At 38.3% G+C, this 6,660-nt stretch overlaps 1 protein-coding gene across 2 annotated transcripts in view; it reads right to left on the bottom strand.

The window, feature by feature from the left end:
* Positions 1-6,012: 6,012 nt before the first annotated feature.
* c8h12orf4 (chromosome 8 C12orf4 homolog) overlaps positions 6,013-6,660 on the bottom strand; it is a 30,918-nt gene continuing 30,270 nt past the window's right edge. For both annotated transcript variants that reach the window (XM_039808512.1, XM_039808513.1), the window contains one exon: positions 6,013-6,660. This exon is cut by the window's right edge and continues 410 nt beyond it. The gene's annotated coding sequence lies outside the window, so the exon portion shown is untranslated.

The raw sequence follows: 6,660 nt of genomic DNA, 5'->3' as shown, positions 1-6,660 counted from the left end.
TCAACTTGTAGAGAGAGCTGTGGGAGAGAGCCAGATACCCAGCTGTGACCAGTACCGCCGTCAAGCTAGCCTCAGTTACAACTTTACCTTCCGGTCTTAGCTTTCAAAATAAAACGGACCGAAAGCACTCGCAACCACAGGTATAATATGGCTTGCTCGACTGCGAGCAAGCCATAATACAGTCTATGGTTGACGTCGCCATACTCAGAATATGAACATATAATAATATTAATATGCTATTATAATAATATAATATGAACTTCCCCACCTTAAATGTTGTGGGCGGGGCTAAGTTCGGCTACAATTACAATATTGTTGTTACATATTACCATTGCACTGAACTGTCTTGCACTAGCCTATATTTATATTTAAATCTTAAATCTCAGACTATTCTGATATTGCACTATTCCTTCCCCTTCCCTCTCTTCAATTGTTATTGTATATTTTTTGTAAATTTGTAAATTCTATTGTATTGTTATACTTTATATTTAACAGTATTTTTTTTATATTTCTTACTGTCCTTTCTGTTTTTATTTTTTTCTATGTTAAGTGAGTGTTGTACTTTGAGAGCAAAGATTAACCGGAGTCAAAGTCCTTGTTTGTTTAAGATGATTTTGATTCATTCTGATTCATCCAGGCTATATAGTGGCAACGGGCACTTTTTGCTGATTAATACCGCCATACAAAATCAAAACAAATAAACGAATACATATACTTTAAGGTGCGTGCATATTAAACTTATACTGAGACAAAGACACACATTTTAATGGTTTGTAATGTTATTTTCAAACTGCCTCATAACGGTAACACTGAGCTTTTATTTCTTTAAGCAAAAACATAGCAAGTTCCGGTAGCTTTGCCTGTGACGTGAGAGGAAAACGGCCGTAAACAAACAGTTGAGTAAATAAAGAAATACATAAATAAATAAATGAATTAATGAATGTTTGTCTTTATTTAGTCGTGCTTTTTAAAAAAAATAACGTTTCTATTATTATTTATTGACTATATCGTTACCATTTTAATTACCTATTCTCTTCTATATTTAATTGTATAGGCTACAGATTTTTTTCTTCCTTTGCCAACGTTTACTCCAAGCATCCTTGTTACTTTACACAAGGAATAGTGCAATATCAGTATAGTCTGAGATTTAAGTGCACAAAATATATGGCGAGACATTTCAGTGCAATGGTGATATATATTAATAACAATATTGTTAATTGTAAGGTTGAAATATACATGCCAGCCGAATTTAGCCCCGCCCACAACATATGAGGTCGGGAAGTTCATGTTATATATTATAATATCGGCAGTGGTGGACTAGTGGTTAGAGCTCGGGACCGGGAGGTGGCCGGTTCAATCCCCAGACGGACAGGGAAAAAAAAATCTGGGGAAAGTGTAAGAGCAGTGCTTCTCCACCACCACTGAGGTGCCCTTGAGCAAGGCCCTTAACCCCAACCTCTCCAGTGAAGCTGCTAAGTGGCCAGCAGATCAGACTGGGGTTATACTGGGCCAGCTTCCAGGTATGAATGTGTGAATGTGACAGGTCGTTGTTGCAAATGAAAACATGTTCTCAATCGACTTACCTGGATAAATAAAGGTTAAAAGAATAAAAAAATAAATAACCTGTCACTCACTTTCTTACAGAAAGCAAGCCAGCTTTCTAGTTTTGTTTGCTCAAATGAATATGCTTAATAAGTTAATTGCATGAAGCAGAAATAACCAGGCATCTACTTATCATTATCAGGTTCCACAATGTACCAATTAGGCTCTAATCCCATAAGTTTGGCTGTTGAACGTGTATGTAGGCTAATAGCTACAATTTGCTAAGTGGTGTTGCTGTCAAAACATAAACCTGAGGATTTAAAAAAAAAAAAAAATATCATGATGACATGATATGTTTTTTTTTTTTTTTTCATAATATGACGTGTGTGTGAGTAGAGTCAGAAAACAACTATTTTTGTAACTACCCTTTAATTGTTGCATATCTTCAGATTGCATATCATCAGATTGTTGTCCAGCCAGTGCTGGCATGCCATCCATCCCTCAGACTTGTAATTCCCAGGCACGTTACATGAAGTGAGAAAATCAATTATCATCAATACTTCTGCTCTGTAAGGGTAAAACTATTGCACTGGTCTGGCTGAGAAATTCCCAAGGAAGTTCACAAAGTTCACTTACAACTGTCCGTTATCACGTGTGAGAAAAAAATTGCATTTCTGGTCAAGATGTTGTGGAATATAAACCTATATTGTATCTTCCTTTACCAATCACTATGGTTTTCCTCAGTTGGCCCATATAGATCATTAAGACTGATGTCAATTGATTTACTGAGTTTCCTCTTGAACTGACTTGAAACAGCGCCCTATTCGAGACAAACTAGTTTATGGTCTATGGCACACGTGTCAAACTCAAGGCCCGCGGGCCAAATCCGGCCCCTCGCAGATTCAGATCTGGCCCGCATATCAATTTTGGTTCACAATACATTTTGGCCCAACTACTTTTTGACACTTTTCCGACATTTTTATTATTTTTTTCTGACGTTTTTGTCACTTTTGCTGTAATTCTTTCCAACATTTTTGTCACTTTTGCTGTAATTCTTTCCAACATTTTTGTCACTTTTGCCGAAATTTTTGATCGCTTCTTTTCTGTGATGGCTGAGGACTTCTTTAGGACTTTATGTTGTTTATGTTTTAACTGTAAGTGAGAAGACTATATGACAGATGCAATAATACAGTCAAAGATATTTTACTACTTACTTTACTTTTAATAAAAGCCTATCAATAAACTAAACATTTCCGGCCTTTGATGTGATTCTTATTTTGCAGTGTGGCCCTCTGGGAAGTTGAGTTTGACACCCCCGGTTTATGGCCATGCTGAAGATGATGAGGACTGTTCCCTGGTCCTGTTTCTGTGCCTGTGAGTGACTGGACATCCCCATCCAATGAGTGGGCTACTTCAGCCCATTCTGGTTTGACTGAGGAGGGCCTTAGATTAGATTAGATCGACTTTATTAATCCCAAATTGGGAAATTTCAGAATGTTTAACCCTCCTGTTAAACTTGACCCGTTTTCAAAGATTTTTATATCAGAAATATGGGTTTCTTTCAACCAAATTGCTGAAAAATAACATGGATACACGTTGGACGTTGTATGGAACCCATGCAGGTTAAATTAACGATTACTCTCACTGCATTTTATTTAATTTTATAGCATTTAAAAAAAAAAAAAAAATGTTTAAATGGTTTCAAAACAGTATCCTGACTAAACTTTGACATAAACCAGTCTGTCATCCACTCAAAATCCTCTAATCTTAACTATATTAGTCAAAATAATTCATGATTTTTGCTTCGTTTTACCTCGTGTTTTACCTAGGTTTGTTGACCATTAATTAAAAAGATTTTTTTGAAATAAGTGGCAAAAACGTTTTAAAAAGGCGTTGAAAATTCAATTTTGACAAGTTCGTGGGTTAACTTCTGTCAAAACAGCATTTAACAGGTGCCTCGTGGTACTCGTTTTCCACATGGAACGGAGTTTGCTGTAGTTCTTTAACAAAAAAAAATGGTTTATATGACATTTCATAATGCAGTTTGTGAATGTTTGCTCTGATCATTTTTCAGTCATGTGTCCAGAAGTGAGAGAGGAGGAGGAGGGGGGAGAGGTGGACTTGCATTCTGAATCAACACCCTGCACTGTCTTCCCAAGGAAACCCAACACTCCAGGCCACTGAGACCAATCCTAAGAATGCCAAACACTCAGCAATACATAGTCTTACAATTCTGTGGGTTCCCAGCATGGCAGCACGATATAAACAGTCGCAGGTTTCAACATGAAGCTATTAAATGTCATAACTCCCTCAGAGCCCGCTGGCCTTCTTGTTTATCTTAAAAGAAGTCAAGACAACTTGCTTTGATTGCTACACTCTCAACTCTCAACTCACTTTCTGACAAGCTGAATTGATTTCAGTCCGTCTGAAATGGCCTATGGGCCACCATTAGATGTAAGAGGAATGTAATTCCAATGATTGACATGGATTATTGGCTTCAGAGGGACGATGTGCCCGTGGAAAACCCATCAACACTAAATAAATAGATACAGTGTCTCCACTGTTAGCAGAGGGGGAGGAAAAAAAATAATGTAACCAGCCAAAATGTAAAAACAAAAAATAAAAAAAGTTTGCTTTGAGTGGCTGATGGCTTTTATGAAGAATTCAAATCAGTGTGGTGAGAGATTTTTTTTATTCAAAACATAAAAATGTAAACATATACAGTAATTATACAGAAAACACATCTGATTAGATTCAAGTGCTCCACACATTTGACAAGAGTTAACCACTGAAGATACAAAAAAAACACTGAGGCTGAGCTTTTCACAGCGGTCCCTTCTTGCTCACGAATGAATGTGGACTAACATTTCTTTAGATTCATTTCAACGAGCAGCAGACGCTCGTTTAAACTTTATCTCTTTGAATAATCAGATGAGTGTGTAAGTGCCTGTGTAGTCACCCTTTTTCACATCTTTGTCTTTAGGAACAGTGCCATCTGCTGTTACAGAGGTAGAGGGGAGGGGGGGAGGGAGGGACCGCACGCACGCACACGCACACACACACACACACACACACACACACACACACACACACACACACACACACACACACACACGAAAAGTGATCCTCACTATAAGTCACTGCAATGCAGCATAAAAACACCTGCGCGTTGCTCATCTCAGCAGCAACGCCATTCGTCTCAAGGACTAGAGGAGCCAAGTTTATGTCACTTCTCTCTGGAAAGAAAAAATAAATAAAAAATTAGCCCCCAAATATCAAGCTAATTACCCATTGGTTTAGACTGCCGAATCTCATACGATGACTGAACATCAGGGCTGGTTTGTGAACATTCAACAGATGAAATGTGTTGTTAACAGGAACCTTCATACTGTCCACTCAAACAAACAAAACGGGATTTAAAGGGGAACTATGCATTTAGTTTTTGTAGCTTAATTTACCTTAACTGAACAGCTTCGCAGTCATTGGAATGGTTATATGACTTTTTTTCGGGTTGAATGGTGGTCGTCTCGCTTCCCCCTAGCGCCTGTGAGTGGAAAACCACCCTTGCAACTTTCGGCCGGCGAGCCGCTGGCCTCAGCGTCGGAAAGTATCGCGTGATATCAGGTCTCACGATGTAAGGAATTGCTTCACGGCACTGTGCACATACGCCCATTCAGGAACCGGCTAACAAGGTAGCGATGGAGTTTTTCACACTATCGTCATGGCTGAGCCGGCAAAAAAGAAGCAGAAGGCTAGGAAAGGATTGTCGGAGGAACAGAGAAAGAGGAAATGGCAGACTGACCGAGTCAGGAGTCAGACATGAGTAAACATCTGAGCTGCCAAATATCTATTCCGAAGCTGTAGGGGGAGCTCTATAGAGAAATCTGTGAGCAAAAAGCGATATGGCCGAAAGTGCATAGCACCCCTTTAAAGCAGAGATCTGCTATTCCATCTATCTCTATAGTAATGTTAGGACCGGCCGATTAATCGATTAATTTTTTTTTATATTACGATTTTGGCTTCCAGAGATTATGAAAACAGGATGATCAAGGTAACGATTATTGTGCCGCATTCAGTTTCACAATGATGCGCTCTGTGTTAAGTTACTGACTGCGATATGTTGAAATATGGTTTACCAAAATCTTAAATATAAGTTAAAGAGTTTCCAGTAGGCTGTGGCAGTGTACTACAACATATTTCATCTAATCTATTTGGGTTTAATGTAGGGCTGGGCGATATGGAGAAAATCAAATATCACGATATTTTTGACCAAATACCTCGATATCGATACCGCAACGATATCGTAGTGTTGACTATTGGTGCTTTCACAAAATATTTACACAATGAGATTTTTGATAAATAATCATCAGTAATGTGGATATAATGACTAAGTAGGTGAAGGCAAATAATAGAACAGTTACAACAGTCTGGTAAGTTCAGAAAATGACATCACTTTACTGTAATGCAGCCTTTAAAACCAGGAAAAGACAACACTTATGCCATATTACAATATCCAAAATCTAAGACGATATCTAGTCTCATATAATATCGATATATTGCCCAGCTCTAGTTTAATGTATTGCTTTATTTTATAGATTGAATATATGTTAAGGATTTAGATTTAAAGTTCAAGAGAAGACATTGAGTCATTGAGTAATCGTGTTGAATAATAATGATCTCAAAATTCACCAAAAATGATTGTGATTATGATTTTTGCCATGATCGAGCAGCCCTAGGTAATGTGTGGTGAAAACACACACACAAAAAAAGTCACATTTAGCATGGTTGCTAATAAGAGTAAGGTCACACCTGTGTAACTGCCAGTGCCGGTTCCATCCAGCTTCATCACTTTAGTAAACAATACTGGGTTTTCACATTTGCTTTATCTGCTCCGTCGATGGCATTTCTCACTCCATACCAGCGAGTTAAATCTACCTCACCAACGCAGCACTACATTCTCCACTATGCTGTAGCTCGAACATGCGGAAAGTTACAGACTGCAGCTTTAAAATGGGAAACTGGAATACTTGCAGCGCTGGCGGCTGAGGTCATGATGTCATAAAACTCTAGTCATCAGAACCGCACCCTGGAGGCTTGAAATGATAATTGCAGCGGCTG

The sequence above is a fragment of the Perca fluviatilis genome, chromosome 8, assembly GCF_010015445.1.
Source record: "Perca fluviatilis chromosome 8, GENO_Pfluv_1.0, whole genome shotgun sequence".
NCBI classification, from domain to species: Eukaryota; Metazoa; Chordata; class Actinopteri; order Perciformes; family Percidae; genus Perca; species Perca fluviatilis.
This window is presented reverse-complemented; position numbering and strand designations above follow the sequence as displayed.